Source organism: Urocitellus parryii, chromosome 1 (genome assembly GCF_045843805.1).
Source record: "Urocitellus parryii isolate mUroPar1 chromosome 1, mUroPar1.hap1, whole genome shotgun sequence".
Lineage (NCBI taxonomy): Eukaryota > Metazoa > Chordata > Mammalia > Rodentia > Sciuridae > Urocitellus > Urocitellus parryii.
The window spans coordinates 196,663,348-196,681,418 of record NC_135531.1 but is presented as its reverse complement, the minus strand read 5'-3'; the positions used below and the strand labels follow the sequence as shown (position 1 = coordinate 196,681,418).

The window sequence follows — 18,071 nt, the reverse complement described above, 5'->3', positions numbered from 1 at the left end:
TATGGACTTTTAAAATTTCTCTTCAATGGATGTAGATTGGAGTGGACTTGCTGGATCAAGTCGACATGTAGACACCATATTTAAACATCTGAAGTATTCTTAGATTGGTTTCCCAATTGGCCACATCATTCTGCACTCCACAATTTGTGTATGAGAATTCCAATTCTCCATATCCTTGTCAATATTTATTATTATCTTTTTTATTTTTTATAGCTTTGCTAACAAGGATGAGGTGGTATCACACTGAGGTTTTGACTTGCATTTACCTGATTTCTGACTACTCCATACTTTCATTCAACAAATATTTGTTGTCTGCATTATATGTATCATGTTCTGTTTTTGGTACCTTAAGATTCAGTAAGCAGGTCAATAGCTAAGTTGGTAAAGTGCTTGCCTCGTGTGCACAAGGCCAGCATCACACACAAACAAATTCAGTGAGCAATACAGGTAAAGATCCTTACTCTCAGCAAACTATGTTCTGTAAAAACAGTAAACCATAAACCTATGAAGTGGAGTGGAGTAAGAGAAAAGAGAATTGAGTGTTAAATAGTAAAACAAGGCAAATTGCAGCATAGAAATAATGATAAACTTCTCATTGAAAAAGTGACATTCTAGCAAATTTCTGAAGAAGAAATATATTTGGTTATGTGGACAATCTGGGTACACATAGACAACAGTCTGTGGAAGACTTTATATGTGCTTGAAACATTTGAGATCAAGTGTCTAGAACAGAGAAGACAACTGAGCATCAGGGAAAAAATGGGTGCTAATTTCAGACAGGTAATAGGAATTATATCAAAGGACATTAGAAATATTTCAGTATAGAACCTTTCAAGTATTTTTTGGCTCTTTAGAATGTTTACATGTACAGCAAGTAAATTTGGATGTAGGGATGATGTCACTTTTACTCACTTATTTTGATTTAATATTATTTGTTGAATTTGTGCTTTATCATTAGCCTTTTAAATGATAAGATGAATTTTAAATAGAGACAAATTTCTAATATATGCTAATTTTAAAAATTATAGGTTATCAGATTTAACAACATGGCAGTACTTTTTGCAGTTTTACAAATAAGCAGTATTGAAAATTTTTTTCATTCAAGAAACTTATGAGTGTTTATTTCTGAGGAAAGGACTTGTGGGGTTCAGCATTGAAGGTGGAAATATGTATATGTGAAACAATTATGTTTATAAAAAGATAAAGGAAAAAATGTTTTTATAAATCATACTGCAATAAATTTGAAAAGAAAACTGTATATTAAGGAAAATGTATATAGGAAAGTTTATATTGCAACTGGACATTTTAGTTTATGCTGATATTTATCTGTTTTAAACATATCTTAATTTGAATAATGAAGAGTTTTAATATGTCATTACTATATATTTGTTAAAAGTCAAATACATTTAAATAATTGATTTTGACTTCTAAATTTTCAATGTTTATTGAAGTGACTCAGGCATAGACTCTGGACACATAAAATTTAATTCTATTAATATAATTAAATATTTAAATATATATAATTAAATTAGTTATATAAACGTGTTGGATATATTACATTTTTGGATATATAACATTTATATTAGTTATATAAACATTTGTCCCTTTCTCAAAGTGACATTTAAAAATATATATGTGTTTTGTTTAACAATCATGAGAATGTTCAGAAGAACATGTGGCAGTCACAGGGCAAAAGATAATCTTTTTCTGACCTCTAGACAGGTTCACGGCTAAGACCTATCATAAGAGATAGATTAATAAAAGAAAAGCATAAGAATCCGTTTCATATAGGTTTTATGCAACATGGGGGTCTTCAGAAAAGAATGCCCAAGAAAGAGGCAAGTGTGCTATGTTTGGATAAAGAAGTAGGTAGCTGTGGAGAACTGGGGCTGGAGGCCAAAAGAATCTGATCCAGTGGTCTCAACTGGGTGGAAGGTACTTAGTAAACCTTGCAGGTTCCGATTTTTTTCCCGTATCCATGAGTCATTCCTTTCCTCTGGGTGCAGGGAATATGAGGACATTATTTCCAACTCCAGAAAAAGGCCAGAGCACTCTTTATGGCCTGCTTCAGGAGAGAGTGTGGCAGAAGGTATGAATTGTTGTCCTGCCTCTATTGTTTTCCCAAATGCTAAGGAGCCATATTCTGGGGTAGTGTGTTCTCAATTCTATCAGAGATCTTATCAGAGACCTTCCCCCTCTAAAAGTACAACAAATGCATAAAAATTTTTGATTTCCTGAATTTGAATCTTGTGACTTTTCAATGTAATTCCATGGGTGTTTGTGGCACTTGCAGTTCTAATACTGAAGGTCAAATGGAGCTTTAGGAACACCAGGTTTCTGCCATATGACTTGGTTAATTAAAACACTGCTTTTATTTATTTTACCTCAAAGTTAGTAAATAGGCATAAGAACTTTTGTAAACCTTATGGAAATTGTTAATAGATGTGTAAGCAAAAATAAAATGGAACTCAAAATATTTAATACAGCAGACATTAGTTTCAACTCTCAGCATAGTTTTGATGATAACACAACCTGAGAAGTTGAAAACATTGAATTCATGGATGTAAATATTCTCTAAGAGTTTATTTTTAAATTGATTCTTTATAGTTTGCAACAGTTGTTAAAAATATGGGTCTGATTCACAAAGTATTTGAGATTTTAAACACACCCCTACAAGCTTATTTAACTCCTACAGCATCTATACAAATATAATATAGTATATATAAAAATAAACTAACATTTATTAGAAGCTCACTATGTTACCATGCTGTTTTATGAGTATTATTTAACATTTTAAAAAAAAATTCATAGTAAATATCTTTACTATTAATTTTATTTTAAAGATGAGGGAAAATAAGGCAGAGAAAAATGAAATAACAAGACTTGGGTGCCATAGTAATTAGCAGCATTAAGAACCCAAATACTCTTACTCCAGAGTTCAGGTGCTATAGATTGGGTACATTTAAATTTGAACTTCAGCAGTTCATTTGTTGGAAGATTGGTCTGACATAGTGATGGAGGTGTTGAGCCCTCCAGAGTTTGGGTACAGTGGGAGGACCTTAGGTCAATTGCTAGCATGCCATTCACAAGGATATTGGGATTTCAGCCTCTCTGGCTTTCTGTCTGGAGTATTTGAATTAGTCCTCCCTCTCATGCTTCTGTTAGTTATCATCTTTCATTCACCATGAGGTCCTTACCTGCTGGTCACCAATGCTGATATCTCACCATTGGATCTTCAAAACTGTGAACTACATAAATCTCTTCTATTTACAAAGTTAGCCTGCTTCTAGTACTTCATTTTAACTATAAAAAACAAAGTAATACAACATGCAAATGTCATAGGCTGTACTTTCCTTTCTTTTTTTTTTTTTTTTTTTATTGGTCGTTCATAACATTACATAGTTCTTAATACATCATATTACACGGTTGATTCACGTGGATTATGAACTCCCGCTTTTACCCCGTATACAAATTGCTGTATCACATCAGTTTCCCTTCCATTGATTGACATATTGCCTTTCTAGTGTCTGATGTATTCTGCTGTCTGTCCTATTCTCTACTATCCCCCCTCCCCTCCCCTCCCCTCCCCTCCCCTTTTCTCTCTCTACCCCTTCTACTGTAAATCATTTCTTCCATTTGTATTATCTTGTCTTACCCCTCCTTTCCTCTTATATGACATTTTGTATAACCCTGAGGATCGCCTTCCATTTCCATGCAATTTCCCTTCTCACTCCCTTTCCCTCCCACCTCTCATCCCTATTTAATGTAAATCTTCTTCTCAAGCTCTTCGTCCCTACCCTGTCCTTGTTTACTCCCCTTATATCAAAGGAGTCATTTGGTATTTGTTTTTTAAAGATTGACTAGCTTCACTTATCATAATCTGCTCTAATGCCATCCATTTCCCTCCAAATTCTATGATTTTGTCATTTTTTAATGCAGAGTAATACTCCATAGTATATAAATGCCACGTTTTTTTTATCCATTCATCTATTGAAGGGCATCTAGGCTGGTTCCACAGTCTTGCTATTGTGAATTGAGCTGCTATGAACATCGATGTAGCAGTGTCCCTGTAGCATGCTCTTGTTAGGGCTTTAGGGAATAGACCGAGAAGGGGAATAGCTGGGTCAAATGGTGGTTCCATTCCCAGCTTTCCAAGAAATCTCCATACTGCTTTCCAAACTGGCTGCACCAATTTGCAGTCCCACCAGCAATGAACAAGAGTGCCCTTTTCCCCACATCCTCTCCAGCACTTATTGTTGTTTGACTTCCTAATGGCTGCCAGTCTTACTGGAGTGAGATGGTATCTTAGGGTAGTTTTGATTTGCATTTCTCTGACTGCTAGCGATGGTCAGCATTTTTTCATGTACTTATTGATTGATTGTATGTCTCAGCAAAAGAAACAATAAGAGAGATAAACAGGGAGCCTACATCCTGGGAACAAATCTTTACTCCACACACTTCAGATAGAGCCCTAATAACCAGAATATACAAAGAACTCAAAAAATTAGACAATAAGATAACAAATAACCCAATCAATAAATGGGCCAAGGACCTGAACAGACACTTCTCAGAGGAGGACATACAATCAATCAATATGTACTTTCCTTTCAAATGGATTAATTGCTTCTGTTTTTTCTACTGATACTTTTATTCACACATATACACATGTATGTATATATGTGTATGTGTGTGCACGTGTATAACCATTTTGTACGGGGATAATTTTTAACTTCTTATAATATTGTGTCTAAAATGGTATTTGCTTTTTTTTGACATTCTGTGAATCTCAATTTGAAAGATTAAGACTGAGATTTTAGTATGGCATGGACATAGGAGGTTTTGATTTAATATATACTGCTTTGACTAGCTCTTCACTTTTTCTGCTAAAATATTAAAAAGCCAGGGGAATTGTACTTAGGCAAAGATCTAGAGAGTAACAGCATTGAAATATTTATCAAAGGAATGGGTATGATCCTGAGAAGATTATGTCTATAGTTCTTCAGTGAAACAACACAAATGTTAGTAATATCATTTTGCAAAGAAAAGATTTGGTCTTTGTACAATGCGCTAAAAAGTATAAAGCAAATTCAGCCATACATTATATATGGCTATACAAAAGCAGCAGCAGAAGAAAGAAACCCATACATCACAGGGACTTGTTTTAATCACTATTCTCTTAATAAGTAATTATTCAATATTAAATATGTTATGAGAATCCAGACTAAAAACAAATGCAAACATAGAATTCCTGTTTTTCATCATACCAGTTTTCACAGGGAGACTGATAAAGTGGCAGCTCTTGTTATGCCTCTGAGGAATGACCTAGTGAATGTATGTGAACACTGATCTGGGTGTGCAGAGGAAGCAGCCACTTTGTCCTGGGTAGCTGGGCAATGATTCCTAGAGGAAGTCACTCTTGAACTGTGTGCCACAGTGGGTATCTCTGGAAGGAATTCAAGGCAGAAGGAACTCACTGAAAGACATATCCATTATTTCCATGTATACTCTTTATTGATACAAATCACTTCATAAATATCAAACTGTCTAAATGTATCTATCTCAGAATTTTCATATGCTATGATTTTAAAAAAATATAATCACAGGTGAAGGCAAGTAAATTAAAACATGAAAAACTTGGCCAAATTCTACTGAAGACTGTCTGTAACCTTAAAGAATCTCATAGTTTTTCTTTTTTTCTTATTAGTCCTCTATGTGATCTAAGGGGACATTTCACCCCTTTCCTTTTCTTTAGAGAAGCAGAAACACTGATTCAGCATTTTCTAACTATCTCATTTTATATAGTAGGAGACAGAATCCCAAGAAGCCAAAATGATTATCAAAAGGAAAAAGTAAACAAAAGAAAACCCAAGATTTAGAATTAGTGTTCTTTCTCCAACTTCTCTCTTCCATAATATTGTCTCCACCCTCCTGCATCTCTCCTTTTTCCCATCAGGAGGATTACATATATATTTCTTGGCTGGCTCCCTTACTCTCTGGCTTCTGATTGAACTTGGTCAACAGAGAAATCAGAAGGAGAATGTATAAAATCAAGGTAATTCATTCTCTCATCTGTCTCTGATGGATCTGCCTCACTAATAAAGTCTGGCAGCTCCTCCAAAGGAAGCTGTGTTCTTCTTGGTTCTAGCAAGTACTCCATTACATCATCCTTTCAGGCTTAAGGATGGTAATGGTTCTGGAGACCTCCACAATTTCTTAAGGTTTTTCTACACAATGACAAAATCCTCCTCAAGTGATCCTCATTAAAACTGGCTAGCTGTTTCCTGCTTCAAACTTAACTGATAAAATCTCTACAAAGACTTGATGGTCTTCTGAGAATCTTAGAGTAATGGAAATTAGGTACTTATGTTTTCTATTTGAAGGTGAATTGTCCAGAGAGTTTTTAGAAAAGTTTCTGAGATGACAGAAGATTCAGAGTTAGGAAATGCATCTCTCTCTCTCTCTCTCTCTCTCTCTCTCTCTCTCTCTCTCTCTCTCTCTCCCTCTCTCCCTCTCTCCCTCTCTCCCTCTCTCCCTCTCTCCCTCTCTCCCTCTCTCTCTCTCTCTCTGTGTGTGTGTATGTGTGTGTGTGTGTGTGTGTGACAGATTGAGAGGGAGAGAGATTCCGTTTTTAAGAGCACAATAGATAAAATAGAGAATTTTTAAAAAATATTTATTTTTTAGTTATAGTTGGACACAGTATCTTTGTTTATTTATTTGTATGTGGTGCTGAGGATAGAACCCAAGCCTTAACACTTGCTGGGTGAGCGCTGTACTGCTGAGCCATAACTCAAGCCTCTAGAGAAATCTTTTTGATGATTGCTTTGAAGTTTGCTCTTTTCAAATGTGTTTAGATACTAATGGCATTTTGGCATCTTGTATTCCTTCTATAAACTCCCTCATAAAAGTTAAATATATTAAATATTTCTCAGTTTTAAGTTACAGATTTACTACATCACCATTCTTTTCAGGGCTAAAGCAACAGAAAAATGCAGTCATCTCTTTGAAATCCATAATATTAGCCATGGCAGGAGCCAAGTTGTCATTTCTCATAATGATCATTTAGGATCTCGTCAGGGAGGAAATCAACTAGGGCATACAGAAAGCCTCCCACCATTTGCCTGGATTTTAAATTATTTGTTTTAACATTTAACATCTGGGTGCAGGAAATACGTTGTCTGGCTTAGTCACCTGGGTATTTTTTGCTTGATTAGTTTGAGTGCTTCTACCAAGAAGGTACCAGGGAAATGCCAGAATGCAATAGGCATGATTCCTGACTATAAATTCCTGATATGAATTTCAAGTCTACATAGCACCTCCAAGAATCCAGTTTAATTGTTTATCAATGAGGATACATGCAAGATAAGTGGTTATGTCAAGAGATGCTTTTTCTAAATGAACATGAATTATTATTTTGAAACATCAACTATATAGAATTAAGGTGAAAGTGCCTAAATGTTATGCCTTAATGGTGTATTAGCACACAACAGAGTAGAATGAAATTTATGGCAGAGCTTCTGTGTTGTAAAGAAAGATGTGGATCAGGCTTGCTAGGCATGGGTTTTGTGAACTTTTGATAAAAGAATTCAATATGAACATAGAAACATGTAATTGAACTTGATTCAGAAATGAGATGTCTGACATTAGCTTCATTCTTAGAGGAAATCTATTGAACCTTATAAAGGCAACATGCATAATTGCAGACTAAGTTTAATATTGCTTTTCCTACTTTCTGTGTCAGCAGAAGTTGAAAAATGCACTATTAGACCCAATCTGTGTTAAAATGAATAAAAGTTGATATAATGGACTTTTGGTTGCAACATAGAAAAACTTTTCTTTTCCTACAAGTATCCATAAATAATCGTTTTATTCATATTTGAGAGTTAAAATTTTCATTTTTACTCCTTCCACAATATTTATTGAGTATTTACTGTGTCTAAAATATGATACTGAGGAACTCAAAGAAACTGTAGTCTCTAACTTGAAGGAAATAGATTCATTTGTTAAAAAATTATAGAGCCAGGGTGGTATATGACCATAATCCCAGTGGCTCTGGAAGCTGAAGAAGGTGGATCATGAGTTCAAAGCTAGACTCAGCAACTTAGGGAGACCCTAAGCAATTTAGGGAAATGCTGTTTCAAAATAAAATATAAAAAGGCCTGGGGATATGGCTCAGTGATGAAGCGCCCCTATGTTCAATCCTTGAGACAACAACAACAAAAAATAAATTATAGAAAGAACACAACACATCTACTAATGAATCAGTTTTTCTGGTGGTAGACCATCCCTGGGTTCAATCTCCAATACTACACAAAGAAAATAAAAAAATCAGAGTTTTTCTAGTTCCTAACCCCAGGACAAAATTCATATAGTGAAACCATTTCAGATCTTGGATACTTTGGATCTAAAACAGTATCACATGATTTAGTGTATTTGTGACCTTGAGCTAATGAAGCTCTTTAAGTTTCAATCCTCACCAATGAAGCATGGTTTAAAATTATATCTAGCACATGGGTTAATGTGAAGATTTAATTATGTATTACACATGTAATAAGTGTGCATCCTATACATTAAAAGCATTTATGAAACATTAACTCTGTATTGGTGATTAAAAAGGGTTAAAAGATGAGTGAATAAATGAACGTTCCCTGGGTTCTGGTAAGAAGGAGTCTTCCATTTTAAAATATTGCTCTAATTATTTTTACTTCACCTTTCTCTCATGCTCAAAATATCACAAAGATTATCCTTTGTCTGGACAAATGCTGGTGATCTTGAATGGCTACCTTATAATACTTCTTGCTATTTTCTAATTAGAAGCAGATTTAATTATGCTTTTATGTGTATACAGATATTCCACAATTAAACCCAACATTTTGTATAAATAATAGGCACTAGTAAACAAAACTAAACAAATCAAAAAAGCAAACCTGTAATGACATGCCTATTCAAAACCTGAAGAGCTTACCATTATTTTCAAAACAAAATTCAGACTCGCCACTTTAGCCCACAGGAAGGAAGCCCTGCTTGCTGGCCTTTCCTGCCTGCTCAACAGGCTCAGATTTAGAGCTTCTCCCAGAGTTGAGCAATAGCCATACTCGATGCTTTTGTTCAGTTTCCCAGCATTTCACACTTTGCCCTCATTCTTGACTTTCACCTCATGTATTCCTCTGCCCAAAGCCCTTCCTTCTTTCTTGCCTCTTTACATGTAAATTCATTTTTTTTTCTTTGCTTCTAGATCTCTTCCCACCATTAAGGGACACAGTGAACCTATATAAGTCATTTTCATGGGAGAAGGTAGAGAATGAAGTGAGTGGGTAGAGGTTAAGACAGATGAAAAAACACCTATTTTGATGCCAAAATACTTCTACTAGGTTGCAATTTTCAAACCAAATTTTGAAAAAGCCTTTATCACAGCCAGACCAGAGGGTAGATGCTTAGCCCAAACTTTGAAACTCAAAACACTTGAGCTGTGTCTGGTACATGTCACCCATCTACACATTTCTTAGGCTCAGACTTCAGGGCAAACCTAAGGCAGCCAACAGTTCCCCAAGATCTTTGAGAATTTGGGAAACTCCTGGGAAGCTGTAAAGGACATTGAACTTATAATTCTTTTGAGTTAGTTGTAAATTCACAGTATTCGATTAACTGGGTAGCAACAGAGGCTAAGTAGGAAAAAAAAATCAGCCTTCTTTTCATTTCTACACAACTTCTTATTATCATTTTTTTCCTTTTAGTCCCTACAACCATACTATAATTAGAAAGTTATAAACAGTAGGAGAGGTAGACTGTAGTGATCTTATCCTAATTTGGCTAGCTGCAGAACTCCCTCAGCTTCTTTTAAGTGAATACAGAAAAAACCCTATGATATTAATTTGTAATGAATAATAAAAAATAAATATATATTCTATCTAACCTTGTGGACACTATTGTGTGTATGAGAGGATTATTTTGTTTTACTTTTATTTTTTTTCTATTTTATAATTTTTGCTTCCCAAAATGGGTCCCCATAGCAGCAGCATTAATGCCACTTGTTAGAAATACAAAATATTAAGTTCCAAACAGACATAGTGAGTCAGAATCTGAATTTTAACAAATCCTCCAAGTAATTTTGTGCACATTAACTTTGAGAAACATTATTGTATAAAACAAAAATTACTTTTATACTCAGAAAAATTGAAGTAATTGTTTTAATAAAAGGGCAATTAGCATTAATTTGGAAAGAATGAAGCAGGGTTTTGGGGAAATCAGGAAGATGACATTGTTAATTATTTCATAATAATTTAGAGTTTGACACAGTATGGGTTAGAGACATGGGATTTATTTTGTAAATTACTGTAGTTTTCAAATTATCTGTTTCTCCAAACCATTTGGATTGTAGTAGTCCATAAGTATTATAATAGTGGAATGAATTAATTCCTAAGAAGGAAATATGTGACACAAGGAAGGGGTTGAGATCTAGAGACAGTCTAAGATGCTTGATAATCAAAACACTGGGTGTAACTTGAAACTTTAGCTGAGATTCGTAATTCTGTGCTCCTAATTTTTTAAATCAACATAAAGGATATTACAACTTCCTTACAATTGATAGTAAAACATTCATATTAGTACCTCACATCTGGAAACATTTTCACATGTGGAAACATATTTTTAATTTTTAAAAGTCCTTTTTGGTACTGGGGATTGAACACAGTGGTGCTTCACCATTGAGCTATATCCATTATGGTTTTCATATTAGGTGTCCTCCAACAGCTCATGTGTGAGATAATGCAAGATGGTTTAGAGTTGAAATGATTGGTGAATTAATCCCCTGATAAGGATTAACTGAATGATAACTATAGGCAGGTAGGGTGTGGCTGAAGGAGGTGGGTCATTTGGGCCACAAATTTAGGATATATATTTGTTGAGTTGAGCTTAATCTCTCTGCTTCCTGATCACCATGTGACCTGCTTTCCTCCACCACATTCTTCTGCCTCACCTGGAACCCCATGAGGAATAGATCTGGCTGTCTGTGGACTGAGACTTCTGAAACTGAGCCTCCAAATAAACTTCCCAATCTCTAAAATTGTAATGGTCAGATCTTTTAGTCACAACAGTAAAAAAAGCTGAGTAAAACAATCCCCAACACTTTTTAATTTTTATTTTGAGTTAGTGTCTCACTAAGTGGCTTAGAAATGATCGAAGTTGCCTCTTGCCTCAGTGTTCTGAAGCACTGAAAATGTAGGCATTGTGTTAGTGTGTCCAGTCCATGTGGAAAACTTTTAGAATATATTTGCTATTATACTTTAGAGTTAAACTTTAGATTAAATTCTAAACCCCATATCAACTAGATATATTATCACTTTGACAAGTTGCACAATCTCTCCAAACCTCCTTAGCTCCTTTATATATGCATAAAACTGGTAATAATCCCTGTCTCAAGGAATAATTTTAAGAATTAAATGATGTAATATTTGTAGTGCCTTGTATAATCACTTCTTTTATTGGCTTCAATTGATGATTAGATACGTTTGTGATTTGTATTTAATTTTGCAAATATTATTTCTTCATTATTATGAATACTTTGCAGTCATCATTCCCAAAAGACTTTTATTATTCTTTATTACTTTTTCAGTTACAAGGAAAAGTAACTTAGTGACATTTCTCTTGGAATTTTAATGAGGTCAGTGTATCATATTGATAAATTCATGTCCAAAAATATTTGTTTTGTTTTCTTAATTTGATTTTAAATAAAAATAATTACTGTAGAACAATTCTTCAGGCAAAAATCACCAAAAAGCACTTAACTCTGATAGGTAAAATATTTAAACACACACACACACACACACACACACACACACACACATAATGTTCCAAAAGTTTCCACATATATCCTCAGAACAGCTCTTTAAAGTCCCCAAAGCAAGTTTTGAGCAGGTCCATCTTACAGATGAGCAAGCTAAAATTCAACAAAGTGAAACATCTTCCCTAAATCCACTTTGTTAAAGATAACCCAGTGATCATTTGCGTGTAGTTGTTCTGAGACCCAGTTCTGCACCATTTCCATTTTCTCCTAGTGAATATTGATGTGGAAATCAGAGTCATTCTGTAATTTTGAACTGAACACTGACCACAAGCTTTCCTGCTTAGGACCTGGATGAGGCCCAGGTCCACTTCTTCAACTCTATGCCACAATGTTGGCTTCATGTCAGCTATCCAAGGAGGAAGGCACAGATTTCTTATGTATGAAAACAAACAAAATGAAAAAAAAAATACTGCATTAATGTATTTTAAAACCGTTTCTGAAAATTTTTGCAGCCTTAGAGGCAAATTCTTATAAAGCTCTTGGTCTTACTTAAAATTTATAAAATTCTCCTTCTCTTCCTCCTTCTCACTCGCCCTCCTTGTGTCCTTCCTCTCTCTCATCCTCCTCATTCATATATACTGGTATATCCTATTGTTCCAAAGCTGCTTGCAGATATACTTATTATTTCTAAAAATATTTTTGAGAAATTCTGGGCCTTTAATTTTAATAATCATATCCACATCAATTTTTCATCTCATTTCTTTTTCTCATTTATGTGCCATTGTATGTTTAAAAAAATCAAGACACTTCTAAAAATGCTAAGGCAGACTTTACTCCATACAATTTTGATAGGTTCAGAGACTTCTATGATGGGATTTTGCAGTAGGGGAAAAAGATTTATCTCCACTCTGAATACAACAAGGAAAAGAGGGTATTTATAGACTAGGATCAGAGTGGATGGAAAATTATTAAAAGAAAATCTTAGAGATAAGGGAGGATTCTGACTAAAATGAGTGAACAGGAGTTTTGCTGAAAGTAGGCTGGGGTAATCAAACTTCATCTGGGGAATGGTAGAATCTGAGGAATTCGATCAGATATTTAGGGTGATCAGATATCAAGTGTAGGAGTTCTGACTCAACTGACTTAACAGGAATTTTACTAAAATTGAGTTCTTGAAGACATGCCAAGGACAGACGCTAGTTGAAAAGAGCTCAGAGGAGCTTAGCTACAGTTTGGCCAAAGAGAGATTCTCTGACACATGGATGTATGCAATTTGTTTATGAATTCACCTATAAATAGACAAATAATATTTTTTCTGAATGTATATATGCAACTATTTGAATGGATGCATGTTTTCATTTTCTTGGGTAAATAAAGACATAAAGGTAGAAGGGTAGATCACACATTAGTTGTATTTTTAATTTTACCAGGTAGTACAATGTGACCCTATCCATAATACACACACATTGGTTGTACCACATTCCATTCCTACAAGTTCCCCTATGTCACACTAACCTTGTTATGACTTGCCTTTTTAGTTTTCAGCCCTTCTAAAAGTTGTCTCATGATACACTGTGATTTTTACTTGCTTTCCCCTGCTACCTAATGATATTTATTATGTTCATATGTGCTTATTTGCCAAGCATGTACCCATCACTTGTTTAAAGAGATTTCTTTAAGAAAATGTAATTTTATGTATTCTTCACTTGTGTTGCTTATTCATTTTATTATTGAGTTTTAAGAGTTCTCAGTATACTCTGGTTACAAGTCTTTTTTTATATTTACAATATATAGGTATTTTCTTACAGTTTCCACATATCTTTTCATTCTTTTACCCCTGTTATTTGAAAAGCAAGAGTTTTCAAATTTGATAATGTTCACTTTGTTGAATTTTTTAATCAGTCATACTTTTTTGATGTTATACTTAAAAATCTTGGTTAAGGGCAATCATAAAGCTTTTGTTGCTAGTTTTTTTTCTCTAGAAGATGTGTAGTTTAATATAGGTTTGAATTTAGATTTATAATAATTTTCAGCTAATCTTGCCCACAGTGTAAGCTATGCTTGAAACTTTTCTTTTTTAAAATTTTGTATCAATATATACACTTGTTCAAGTACCATTTGTTGAAAAAAAATTCTATTTTAAAAGGGTTTGTATTTATGTCAAAAATACTTATTATATGCATATGTGTGTATTTTTAATGAACTTTATCACCTGTTTTGTTGATATATTTGTTTACATTTGCTAACCCTGTACTGTCTTTTTTAATTTATTGGTTCATTTTAGTTGTACATGACAGTAGAAACAACTTTGATATAATTATACAAACATGGAATATATCTTATTCTAGTTAGGATCCCATTCTTATGGACGTACACGATGGTGGGATTCATTGTTATTTTCAAATGTACATGAAAAAATTATGTGAAATTTATTTTACTGTCTTTTCTTTGCCTAGCCCCCTTCCTTCTCTCCATTCTCCATCATCTCATCTACAAAACTTCATCTCTTCCCCTCAACAACCCTATTGTGAATTAGCTTTCACATAGCAGAGAAGACATTCCACCTTTGACTTTTGGGGACAAGTTTATTTCACTTAGCATGACAGTCTCCAGATCCATCCATTTGCTGGAAGATATAAAGTTGTTCTTCTTTATGAATGAGCAATATTCCACTGTGTATATATACCACATTTTAAAAATTCATTCTCTGTTGAAAGGCACCTAGATTGGTTCCATGATTTAGGTATAGTGAATGGTGTTGCTATAAAGATTGATGTGACTATGACATTGTAGTTTGCTGATTTTAAGTCCTCTGGGCATATGACAAGGAGTGAGATAACTGGATCAAATGGTGGTTGCATTCCAAGTTTACTGAGGAATCTCCATACTGCTTTCCAGAGTGGTTGCATCGATTTGCAGTCTTACCAGCAATATATGAGTGCAATGGTTTCCCCACATACTCACCAAGATTTATGGTTACCTGTATTTTTGATAATTGCCATTCTGACTGAAGTGAAATAGAATCTCACTCTAGTTTTAATTTGCATTTCTCTAATTGGTAGTGATGTTGAAATAATTTTAATATAACTATTGACATGCATATTTCTTCTTCTATAAAGTGTCTATTATATTATTTACCCATTTATTGATTGGGTTGTGTGTGTGTGTGTGTGTGTGTGTGTGTTCATGCTAAGTGTTTTGATTTCTTTATATATTCTGAAGATTAATGTTCTCTCTGAGGTGCAGGTGGCAAAGATTTTCTTCCATTCTCTATGCTATCTCTTTATGTCCTTGATTGTTTCCTTTGCTGTGAATAAGCTTTTTAGTGTGATACCATATCATTTATTGATCTTTTATTTTACTTCTTTCACTTTAGGAGTCTTGTTAAGGAAGTCATTTACTGAGCCTACATGTTGAAGTGTTGGGCCTATTTTGTTTTCCAGAGTATATAGGATTTCTGGTCTAATACCTAGGTCCTTGATCTACTTTGAGCTGAGTTTTGTGTAAGGTGAAACATAGGGAATAAATTTCACTGTATTACATATGGATTTCCAGTTTTCCCAGCACCATTTGTTGAAGAGACTCTTTTTTCTCCAATATATGTTTTTGGTCTTTTTTCTAAAGATTGTTTTGACTACTTTGGGTTTCTTACTTTCCAAATGAATTTTGTGACTGCTTTTTCTATTTTCATAAAGAATTTTTTTGAATTTTGATGGTAATTGAATTAAATCTATATAGTGCCTTTGGTAGTACAGCCATTTTGACAATATTAGTTCTGCCTATCCAAGAACATAGGAAGTCATTCCATCATCTTGTAAGGTATTCCTTAATTTCTTTCTTTAGTGTTCTGTGTATAGGCCCTTCAACTCTATTGTGGATTGATTCTCCCAATACTTTTTTCAAGCCTACTGTGAATGGGATAGTTTTCTTAATTTCTCTTTCATATGATACATCATTGGACTATAAGAATGCAGTTGATTTATGAATGTTAATTTTGTAACTGGCTACTTTGCTGAATTCATGTATGAGTTCTAGAGGTTTCCTGATGGAATTTTGGGAGGCTTCTAAATATAGAATCATATCATCAGCTAACAAATAGTTTTATCTCTTTTCCTATTCTTATTCCTGTTATTTCATTTTTTTGCCTAATTGCTCTGGCTAGAGATTTCAAGACTATTTTGAATAGAGTAGTGAAAGAAGGCATCCCTATCTTGTTCTTGTTTTTAGAGGTAATGTTTTCAGTTTTATTTTATTTTTTTTTAATTTAGAATGCTGTTCGCCTTGGGTTTGTCATATATAGCTTTTACAATGTTGAGTTATAATTTTTCCTATTAGTGTCTTAATAACTATATTGTTGTAATACTTTAAATAAGATAATATAGGTCCTCCAACATTTTTTTTTTTTTTACAACTTTAGATCTTTGGCGTTTTATGTAAGTTTTGGAATCAGCTTCTCAACTTATACAAAATATCTGAATGATTTTAATTGAAAAATACATTTAGTATATTCATTTAAGGAGAAATGATATTTTAACAGTGTTTTACTATAAAAAGAAAAAGAGATACCTCTTTATTTTGTTTTATTAATTTTTGTTAGCAACATTTTGCAGTTCTCTTTGTATACATGTTTTTTTCATATTTACACATATTTCATAATGATAATACTGTTATACAAATGTTAAGAAATTTAATTTCCAACTATTCATTATAATTATGAAACATACAATTGATTTTTTATCAATGTCATGTGTTGCAACTGTATTCACAGTTACAGCATATTTTTATTTGTTTACTTAGTTTTTGTAGATACTCAGGATTTTATGTAAAGAATTTTGTCATCTGCAAATAATGAAGTTTGGATTTTTATATTAAAATGTGTATTTCTTTCTTTCTTTCTTTCTTTTTTTTTTGACCTGTTATTACTGGTTGGAATCTAGAATAACATTGAATAAAATGAGGGAGAGTGGTCCTTACTTCCTTGTTCCTGTTTTATTTCTTTTCATATTTATATTCTGAGTGTTTTTCAGGAATGAAAATTCTTCTAATTTTTCTGTACCTATTGAGATATTCACATCATGTTTTTAGTGTGCTAATACAGTGAAATATTTTTATTTTTGATTTTAAAAAACCTTATATCAACAATTATTACTGGCATAAATCACATCATCTCCTGAGGCATATATATTTTGTTGATCTCAAAGAATAGATGTTTTAAATTTGACTTTTCTATATAGTTTCTCTCTCTCTCTCTCTCTCTCTCTCTCTCTCTCCCTCCCCCCCCCCTCCCTCCCTCCCTCCCTCTCTTTTACCTTCTTTAATTTTCCTCTGATCTTTGTTCTTTCTCTTCTTAATTTTGGGATTAGTTCCTTTTCTTCTAGTTTCTTAAGGTAGAAATTGAGGTTATTGATTTAAGAATTTTCTTCTTTTTTTGTAGTGTAGTTTACTGGTATAAATTTTCACATTACCTTGAAAATTACTGAGCCTTACTTTGAGAGATAGTGAAGCTACTTGGAGTGAGTTTCATTCTTTCACGATATGCTTTAAAGGTTTGCTAGGATGAGAACACAGTTTAGTCTGGGGATAATTATTTTTCACTGCTGCAGTAAGACTTCCAAGGACTCAACTCAGACCCATTAATCAGAGTGTTTTTACAGCTAGCTCCTATTGAAAGACATGGTTACCAGACCTGTGCCAACTTTGGTACTCTCTGTTGCCGTCTCCTGGCTTCTTCTCCAACTGGCATGTGTGTGCATTTGCCAGTGCCTAGCTGAGTGCCCAGGAGCACCTGTGCACCCTGAGCTCTTTTTTCCAACTCGTGCCTTATGAGATCTAGCCTCTGTCCTGTCATAATTCTGCCTTTCCATAATCTCACTCAGGAAGTTCTTTGGGTTTTGTTTGGATTCCTCCATGCTAATTGCGTCTACCATGGAATACATATCATGTGTTTTCTTTTATTGAGGAATTACTGCCTTTTCTGATATCCAAAGCATTAATTAATTTTGCTTCATGTATTTTTATAAGATTCTAAGTTTCTTTTGTAAAACAAATATGGGCCCTTCTAATTCATCTTGGTCTGAAAATTTGGTCTTCGTTGTTCAATTTTATTGCCAGAATATATTTACCTGTTTTAATTGCTCATGTTGTAAACTTCTTCAAGAGGAACCTGGACCTTATTATTCTGAATATTCCATATGAAGTTCCAAGAATTTGATAAGTGTCTGCTATGTGACTGGTGATTCCTTACTGAATGTTTTTGGTAATGTTTTTCTCATAATTTTGACTTGATGATTTT

General features: G+C 33.8%; 1 protein-coding gene across 1 annotated transcript in view; it reads left to right on the top strand.

Annotated features, from left to right (window-relative positions):
* The window catches only part of Lrp1b (LDL receptor related protein 1B), a 1,492,917-nt gene that overhangs the window by 1,184,881 nt on the left and 289,965 nt on the right, over positions 1-18,071 (top strand). The window lies entirely within an intron of this gene.